The sequence below is a fragment of the Xyrauchen texanus genome, chromosome 3, assembly GCF_025860055.1.
Source record: "Xyrauchen texanus isolate HMW12.3.18 chromosome 3, RBS_HiC_50CHRs, whole genome shotgun sequence".
Taxonomy (NCBI): domain Eukaryota; kingdom Metazoa; phylum Chordata; class Actinopteri; order Cypriniformes; family Catostomidae; genus Xyrauchen; species Xyrauchen texanus.
In genome coordinates this window covers 24,626,393-24,636,332 of record NC_068278.1, presented here as the reverse complement: position 1 = coordinate 24,636,332, position 9,940 = coordinate 24,626,393, and positions in this window count along the sequence as shown.

Genomic DNA, 9,940 nt, shown 5'->3' with positions numbered 1-9,940 from the left:
TGAAGAGCACACGAGTCGACGCGTGAGCCGAAAGTGTTATAGAAGCACCACGAAATTATGTGTTCCCTTTTCAAAAAGCTAAACTTCCGATGCTGCGCTGGATAGCGATTGGGAACAGCTTTAGGTGTGACTAGCTGTGAATATGTGTGCAACACGTCAATGAACATTGACCACAAATTTATAGCCTCTGCCAGTGTAATTAATGGATGCACCTGGGGCAGGGGTAAAAATAGAAGTCACAGGAGCATCGTCAGCTATTTTGTCTTCAGATCACTCTGTGTGTGTACTTCACGAGCCTGTCAGAACTTTCTTTCCTCTGTTAGGAGTTAGTGATTGTTCTCGTGCGCCTGAAGCACGTCTCAGCGCTCTTCATTTCACAAGGGGGGCGCTGAACCTCTGTACATTCCATGCATAATAATAAAGCGGCTGAGAAATTACTCAAGGTGGTTACTCGGGCTGTGGCCGGACTACAGCTAGACTGGCCACGTGAACAAGAGACCCCCCCCCCAAACTCTCCAAACTATAAGACAGATTTCTGTCTAGTGGCTAAAAAAAAAAAAAGAGAGGAAGGGAATGCTATATTAGTCCCTTCCTTTCTTTGATGACCTCCATGACGAGCTTTCTCGTTCATGGAGGAATCATTTTACTTCCTGTGTCTTTTTGCCCTTGATGTCAACATATTCGACTATCATAGGTGACTATCATAGGCTATTTGTTGATGCCGCCAGTAGAAGAGACACTTGCGGGTTATCTCTCGTCTGGCTTGACATCATCACTAAAGAGACCCACTCTCCCCACAAAGCCATGCGGGACTACCTCCATGCTAGTGGGGAGGGCTTATCAAGCAGCTGGTCAGGCTGGTGCTGCTCTACACACTATGGAAGTCTTGCAGGCTTGCAGGCTGACCTGCTAAAGGTGCGGGTACCACGCTCGATGAGGAAGCTTTCTCTGAGCTTCGTCAAGCCACGGATCTATCTCTCCGTGCGACCAAGCAGACAGCCCGTGCCATTGGCCGGTCTATGTCTGCTTTGGTCAGCACAGGAAGACACTTATGGCTCAGCCTATCGGGCATCAAAGATAAGGACAAAGTTTTCCTTCTTGATGCCCCGGGTTCGCCTTCCGGCCTATTCGGGTACGCTATGAATACAGTTATCTCCAGGTTCCAGGAGGCGAAAAGCCACAAGGAAGCATTTGGGCAGTTTTTTCCTCGCCGCACTCAGGCCCCAGCCCCAGTCCTGCTAGAAGGGAGGCTCATAAACAAAGCGTGGTGAGTCATGCTCCCCCTCGTAAAGACTGGGGACAGGCTCGTCGCCCTCAAAAGCCCCCAAAGCAAGACCTCAGGGAAGTAATTTCTAAGAGGAAGAAACTATGATGGTCTTGCGCCCAGCCTTATGAGGGTAGCTCCCCTCGGGACGGGGCGCGTGTATCTTCCACTTTGCCCCTCCCGGTGAAACCTCTCCATTCCCGTCGCCTCTGGTGTTTCGGGAGTTAGAGGCTTCCAATGAAAAGTTGGGTGTACCGCTGTTTCCTGCCTTAGTCCAGGACGTGGAATACCCGACATACCCACAACAGGAAGTGTCAAAATTAATACCCATCTCAGAGAACGTGGCAGCTTAGAAACTTCTGCCAGGTATTTCTCTGTGGGTCCTAAGAACAGTAGAAAAAGGCTACAGAATCAAATTTGTTCGCTGCCCTCCGTGTTTCAGTGGCGTGGTCCCCACTACCGTAAAATCGGAGCAGGCATGTCTACTGTTGGAAGAGCTGCAAAATCTCTTGATCAAAGGGGCCATAGAACGTGTTCCCCTTCCAGAGAAAGAGTCAGGTTATTACAGCAGATACTTCCTGGTTCCCAAGAAGGGTGGGGGGTTGCGTCCGATCTTAGATCTTCGAGGCTTCAACCACTCAGTCAGGGTGTTCAAGTTCAAGATGCTAACTATCAAGACGGTCGTGTCACAAGCCCAACATCACGATTGGCTGGTCATGATCGATCTCATGGACGCATATTTTCATATAGAAATTCTGCCACAACACAGGAAGTTCCTGAGGTTCGCTTTTGGGGGTGAAGCTTTCCAATATCGGGTTCTTCCGTTTGGTCTAGCCTTATCACCCCGCTCATTACGGGGCATCCGCATTCTGATTTACATTGACGACTGGCTGATACTAGCAGTCATAAGAACTGGCTTTACAGCACAGGGATATCGTCTTAGCTCATCTGATTTCTCTGGGGTTGAGGCTCAACGCCAAGAAAAGCATCCTCTCTCCCACTCAGAAAACTACCTATATGGAATTCGATCACAATGCGGGCACAACTATCTCCCACTCGAATCGAGTCCATTCAGAACACCTTGAGCAAAGTCAGGCTAGGCCAAGTTTGCACTGTTCGTCAGTATCAACGACTATTAGGTCTCATGGCAACTGCGTCCTCGGTGATCCCTTTGGACCTTTTGCACATGAGACTGTTTCAGTTGTGGCTCAAAGCCAGGGGATTTCATCCAAGGGCCAATCCCATTGGCTGATAAGGGTTACGCGCCACGTGCTACGTACCCTTTGTATGTGGTTCAGACCCCGGTTCCTCACTTTGGGTCCCACTCTAGGTGCGTCTTGTCGTCGCAGTTTGCTAATGACAGACGCCTCCCTGACGGGCTGGGTAGTGGTCTTAAGTGGTCTTCCAGCTCAAGGGGAATTTGAGCGTTGTCAGTTCGATTGTCACATTAACTGTCACGAATTGATGGCTGTATTTCTGGCCCTGAAATACTTCCTCCAGAGGCTGCCTTGTCTTGGTGCTTGTGGACAATACAGCGGTAGTCTCTTACATAAACCATCAAGGAGGCCCACGTTCACGTCAGCTGAATTTTCTGACACGTCGGGTTCTCCTTTGGGCACAGGGCAAGCTCATGTCACTCAGGGCAGTTTATATCCCTGGATGCCTGAATGTGGCAGCAGATTTACTGTCCAGACAGAGGATACTGACGGGGGAGTGGAAACTCCAACCCGAGGTAGTGGAACAAATCTGGGTGAGATTTTACAGGGCAGAGTGGACCTCTTCGCCTCTTAACAGACAGCGCAATGTCCCCCCTACTTATCTCTGAGTCACCCAGACCCCCCACCCCCACCCCCGGTCTGGACATGATGGGGCATACATGGCCCAGAATGCGTCTGTATGCATTTCACCCTGTTTCTCTGCTCCCAGGAGTCTTGGCCAGAGTTTGCCAGCAAGGGTCCTGCCTCTTACTGATAGCGCTGCGCTAGCCAAACAGGGTATGGTTCTTGGAGATAATGTCTCTCCTTGACTGCTCGCCTTGGCGATTCCGGACAGGAGGGACCTTCTGTCTCAGGCACAGGGGACAATATTTCATCCCTGTCCCGAGCTGTGGAACCTTCATGTTTGACCCCTGAAGGGTACCAACTGAGGGACACAGGGCTTTCTCCTGAGGTTATCGAGACCATTTTAAGTGCTAAGGCTCCCTCTGCTTGGAACAAATTTGGGTGAGATTTTACAGGGCAGAAGTGGACCTCTTCGCCTCATAAAACAGCGCAATGTCTCCCCTACTTTTCTCTGAGTCGACCTTAAATCCGGTCACTCTTGAAGCCTGCTGCTCCCCGCAGTTTACAACGCCAGAGCAGGAAAGACTTTGTCCAGTCTGTGCCCTTCAGACTTATGTCCACTGCACTATTCAGTGGCGTAAGTCAATGCAACAATTCTTTGCCATGGGGGCCGCAACAGGCCGCCACCAAGCAGACTACGTCGTATTGGGTGAGGGACGCTATTGCCCTGGCCTACGAGGCGCGCGGTTAAGCTTCGCCAGTAGGTATCAGGGCTCACTCTACCAGAGGGCTCGCCTCCTCTAAAGCCTTGGCTAGAGGTGTCCCTCTGCAGCATGTTTGTGATGCGGCAGGTTGGTCCTCTCCGCACACATTCATCAGTTTTATGATTTGGATGTTCCTGCCACTCCGGGCTCTTATGTCCTTGATTCGACATCTCAAGCTCATGTCTGAGACCTCTCACGCTCTTGTGAGCACACCACACAACTGTAGGGGGTCCAGACAGCCACAGTGCGGCAGCGTGGGTATTCTCGTTCCCAAAGCGCTTTCCAGCGCAGCATCAGAAGTGTCGGGTTACTTAAGTGTAACCCTTGTTCCCTGAAAAAAGCGGAACGAGATGCTGCGCTTCATTGCCGCACTGGGATGCCTCAGGACTTCTCTTCAGACAAAATACCTGACGTTGCTCCTGTGATGCATCTGTTTATAGCCCTGCCCCAGGTGCATCCAATGATTACACCGGCAGAGGCTATAAATTCCGGTCAATGTTCATTAATGTGTTGCACACATATTCACAGCTGGTCACACCTAAAGCTGTTCCCAAAGCACTTTCCAGTGTATTTTTCAGGGAACAAGGGTTACACTTAAGTAACCAGAGACGGTTTCTTCAACAATTGTGTTTTTCATGTCACCTTTGCTTTTTTATGTTTAAGGTTTAGGGTAGGTAGATTGGTAGGTTTTGTTGATTTAAAATTCGACAGAGCATGATTTGTAAAAATCTCATCTGTTTGTGGACAAATTAAATTAGCCTTTAGGACCATACAGTGGACATTTCACCTCTGAACTGCAGTGATCCGTGTAATGACCATGTAATATAATTTTTCAAAAATGTGGCCACAGTTATTATTTTAATTGGAACAGGCAAGAAGAATTTAGGAAAAATTTACTTTATACCGATACAGGTACCTACACTGAATAAAAAATAAATAAAAAATAGCGTTATGTAACATCTAAATTAATTGGTGTTATTCAATAATAAAAAATAAAAATATATATTATTTGACATTACTGAATGAACTTGAATTAGGTTAAAAACTAAACAACTCATTTTAAGAGTAAGGTAAAAATATACTTTTAAAGAGCCACAGCATCCCCCTGTTTCCACACAGTTGAGCTCTCACCACATTTTTAAATGTCCTCAAAAAGGGCTTGATCAGTAGCAGATCGGTAGCAGAGTCTGATCCAACTGTCTGATCCAGTCACTCAGCTTTATTTTAATAATGCAGTTAACAGCATCAAAGATTCTCACAATTGCTCGTAACAGAATGCACAAATAAATTATACACTGTTTTGTATGCTCACAATACATTACTCACACTGGTCATTTATATCCGTAATATAATTCACAAATGAATGTCACGAAAATATGTTAATGCTTTTTACACTTTATATTAGTAATATACAATTATTATTTAAAAAAATATTATTTAATAAATTTTTCTTACCAGAAGAAGCTGAGTTTGTAGGCTACTTTAACTGTGGAATATGTTGTTAACAGTGGTTCCCCTTCTGTCGCTCTCTCCACGTTGTGTCAGAGAAGCGACACTAGGGGTCTCTCTTGAGCGCCGATATCCACCTCTGATCTATGAAAAAAGGCCAATGAGAGTTGGCAACCAGTATTTGCATGTCCCGTCCCCAGACATACAGGTATTTAAGCGGTGCAAATACAGGAGTTCATTCAGAAAATTTCTTCGGAGCCGATGGTCGTGTTTGCAGACTGCTGCGTATTACACACCGAGTTCCTGCTATCCTCTGCTGCATGCTGTTGGATTCTACGGCGCACAACAGCGGCTTTCTCCTGTTTGCACGGCTGTGCACTTCCTGCCCCTGAGCGCATCGACAGTTGCAGATAAGAAAGATCTCTCACGCAGTCTTTCATTCATAAAAGAGTGATTTTATTTAAAAGAGTAATTTCTCTAAAAGAGCAAAACACAGCGGCGCTTGAACGCCCTTTTAAGGACGTGTCTTTTAAAGATGCCTTTCCACCCCTGTGTTGTTTCTGGATGCGTAGAGTACTCTCCGCTTCCGACGGCCACAGGCGTTGTCTCGTGTGTCTGGGCAGCGATCACACCGAGGCTGCGTTTATGGATGGTTCATGTTCTCATTGCGAGAACATGACCATGACAACGTTATGGTCACGGCTTGCTTACTCCAGCAAGCTACTCCAACCGCCTCGCCGCCTCCTTCTTCCCACGGGATTGAGGACGATGCGGCTGGCGATGGAGGCGATTCGGGATGGCAGCGGTGCAGCTCGCCAGGTACGCCTCGACCACCCGCGCTCGGCACGCTCGTTGACTCCCATCCCCGCCGAGGTGGCGGCGACTCGCCTCACAGCCAGTCTGCCTACCCTCTTGCGATGGAAGCAGATGAGTTCGGCGCGACATCGGAGGGCGTGGCTCTGACGCTGAGGGCTCCTCTGGGCTGCCGCTCGGGCTTGCACGCCCAGGAAGAGGCCGACGCGCAGATGTCCGATATGCTTTCCCGGCAGCCAACAGCGTGGGCCTGGATTGGAACCCTCCATCCTCCCCACAGCCATCACGGCTGGACGATTGGTTCTTGGGCGTGAGGCCGCCACAGCCTCGCCCCGGTTCCTTTCTTCCCGGAGGTGCATGATGAGCTGACGCCTTCGTGGAGAGCACCCCTCTCCACTCGCCGCACCGCCACCTGCTCATCCGCCTCGCCACCCTCGACGGCGGAGCGCCACGGGTACACGGAGATCCCCCAGGTGGATAGAGCTGTTGCACTCCACTTATGTCCCGGAAGCACTACCACCTGGCGGGCCGCCCTGTACTCCCTTCCCGGTCCTGTAGAGCAACATCCTCGCCACCGCGAAGGCCTACAGCGCTACCGACGCGCCACTTCCGCCCTGCATGCCATGGCTCTCCTGCAGGTCCACCAAGCCAAGGCACTTCACAACATGCACGGGGTGGCCCTGATCCTGACACGCTGCAGGAACTGCGCCAGCTGACCGACCTCGCCCTGAGAGCGACGAAGGTCACAGCGCAGGCTCTCGGCAGGCGATGGCCACCCTGGTGGTCCAGGAACGCCAGCAATGGCTGGACTTGGTTGAGATGCGTGAAGCCGACAAGACTCGCTCCTCAACGCCCCTGTCTCCCAGTTCGGCCTCTTCGGCGACACCGCTGAGGACTTTGCCCAGCAGTTCTCCCTGGTGAAGAAGCAGACGGAGGCCATTTCACGACATCATGCCACAGCTTGCCCAGGCCCAGGCCCCACCTGCTCGCCGAGGGCGCCCTCCCGCGCCAGAAGACCTTCTGCTCCGCCCCAACCTGGGCCCAGCTCTCAGCCCCGGCGCCGAGCAAACCGCAGGAAGCGTACGCCCCTGCCTCACGGACTCCGTCGAGGACCCGGAAGGCTCCCAGGCGTCCCTGAGACAGCGGACCCAGAGGACGAGAAGTTAGCTCCGGAGATGGTAAGACCGCTCCGTCCACCGGTGGAGGGCCGGGAGGAGAATCTTTAGTTTTTTCATTTGCCGCACCCCCTGACGGGGGCTGCGGTACCCAAATTCTCAATAAAAGAGCTATTTCCTTTACCTCTGGGTCACACGGCCCGCAAATGCCGTTCTCACGGCAACTTGCTTTCAGGCCTCAACAGTCTCGGCGCCCAGGATGCGGTGCTTCCGCCCTCAGCCCCACGACTGTTCCCCGGCCGGCCGGTTCAGACGAGTCCAGAGGACGCCAGCATCAGACCTCCTCCTCAGTCGTGAACCCGCCCCCTGCCGGGTGCGCGGAACAAGGTAAGTGCTTTGAGTTTATTCTCAGCACCAGAGCCTCGGGACGCCACAGCACCTCCCGACGCCGCGTTACCTGTTCCGCACCGCTGCGAAGCCCGCCGGTACGCCCAAAATACTCGCCCCTTGGTGCCCCTAGCACGGAGCTTAGAGGCATGGCTTTCACTGCCCAGCTCGTCACGGTGGCTGCACCGGACCATCCGACTCGGTTATGCAATTCATTTTGCCAGGTCTCCGCCCCCATTCGTGTGCGTTCGTTCCTCCGCAGTGCACGGCGAACATGCCCACTCCCTGCGCGAGGAAATCACCTCCCTTCTAATCAAGGACGCGATAGAGCCTGTCCCTCCAACTGAAACGAAGAAGGGTTTCTACAGCCCTTAATTCGTTGTACCCAAGAAAGGCGGTGGCATACGACCGATCTTGGACCTGCGAGTTTTCAATCGGACCTTGTCCAAACTCCCGTACAAAATGCTTACCCAGAAACAAATTCTGTCTGGCGTCCGGCATCTAGATTGGTTCGCAGCGGTAGACCTGAAGGACGCGTACTTCCACGTCTCAATTCGCCCTCGACATCGACCCTTTCTACGGTTCGCGTTCGACGCCCAGGCGTATCAGTAAAAGGTCCTCCCCTTCGGCCTGTCTCTGTCCCCTCGCGTCTTTACGAAGGTTGCAGAGGCGGCTCTTGCCCCGCTACGAGGAGCAGGCATACGCATACTCAATTACCTCGACGATTGGCTCATTCTGGCCTCCTCGCAGGAATTACTACACGCACACAGAGCCCAGGTGCTCGAGCACCTCGGCCGTTTAGGGTTTCAGGTCAACTGGGAAAAGAGCAAGCTCACCCCGGTCCAGAGCATCTCTTTCCTCGGTTTGGAGTTAGACTCAGTCTCAATGACAGCACATCTCTCCAACGAGCGTGCTCAGTCAGTGCTGGAATGCCTCGCTTCTTTCGAACCAGGCACCGTGGTCCCTCTGAAAAGTTTCCAACGGCTCCTGGGCATATGGCATCCTCCGCGGCGGCCGCGCCACTGGGGTTGATGCATATGAGACCACTTCAGCATTGGCTCCAGACTCGAGTCCCGAGACGAGCATGGCGCCACGGCACGCACGGCGTGGAAGTTACCACTGCCTGCCTCCAAACCTTCAAACCCTGGACAGACCTCTGCTTTCTACGGGCAGGAGTACCCTTGCAGCAGGTGTCCTGTCGCGTTCTGGTTACAACCGACACCTCCAAATTGGGTTGGGGCGCCGTGTGCAACGGGCACGCAGCCGCAGGCCGGTGGAACCGAGGCCCGCTGCGCTGGCACATCAACTGCCTAGAGCTGCTGGCCGTTTTTCTTGCCCTGAAGAAATTTCTTCCGTTGATTCGTGGCAAGCATATCCTAGTCAGGACAGACAGCACCACGGTGGTGGCCTACATAAACCGCAAAGGCGGAGTACGCTCCCTCCACATGTCACAGCTCGCCCATCGTCTCCTCCTTTGGAGTCAGCAGCGACTGGAGTCACTGCGCGCCACTCACATCCCCGGCAACCTCAATGTGATAGCGGACGCGCTGTCAAGACAAACCTTGCCCGGTGGAGAGTGGAGGCTCCACCCCCAATCGGTCCAGCTGATTTGGGACAGGTTCGGCAAGGCCCAGGTAGACCTGTTTGCCTCCCAGGAAACCTCCCACTGGCCGCTCTGGTATGCCCTCACAGAGGCTCCCCTTGGGACAGATGCTCTGGCGCACAGCTGGCCCGTGGGGCTGCGCAAGTACGCTTTTCCCCCAGTGAGCCTTCTTGCACAGGTGCTATGCAAGGTCAGCGAGGACAAGGAGCAAGTCACTCTGGTGGCCCCCTACTGGCCCAACCGGACGTGGTTTTCGGATCTCACGCTCCTCATGACAGCCCCTCCCTGGCGAATTCCCCTGAGGAAGGACCTTCTTTCTCAGGGACGGGCACGCTCTGGCATCCGCATCCAGACCTCTGGAATCTCCACGCCTGGTCCCTGGACGGGACGTGGAGGATCTAGCCGGCCTACCTTCGGCCGTCATAGACACTATTAACCAAGCCAGAGCCCCTTCGACCAGGCATCTTTACGCCCTGAAGTGGCGTCTGTTCATGGACTGGTGTTCTTCCCGAGCCGAAGACCCGCAGAAGTGCGCAGTTAGGTCAGTGCTCATGTTTCTTCAGGAGAGGCTGGAGAGGAGGCTGTCCCCCTCCACCCTCAAGGTGTATGTTGCGCTATCGCGGCCCACCACTGACACGGTAGACGGCAAGTCTCTTGGTAAGCACGACTTAATCGTCAGGTTCCTAAAAGGTGCCCGGAGGATGACTCCTCCCGGCCTAACCTGTTTCCCTCCTGGGATCTCTCGGTCATCCTTATGGGACTCG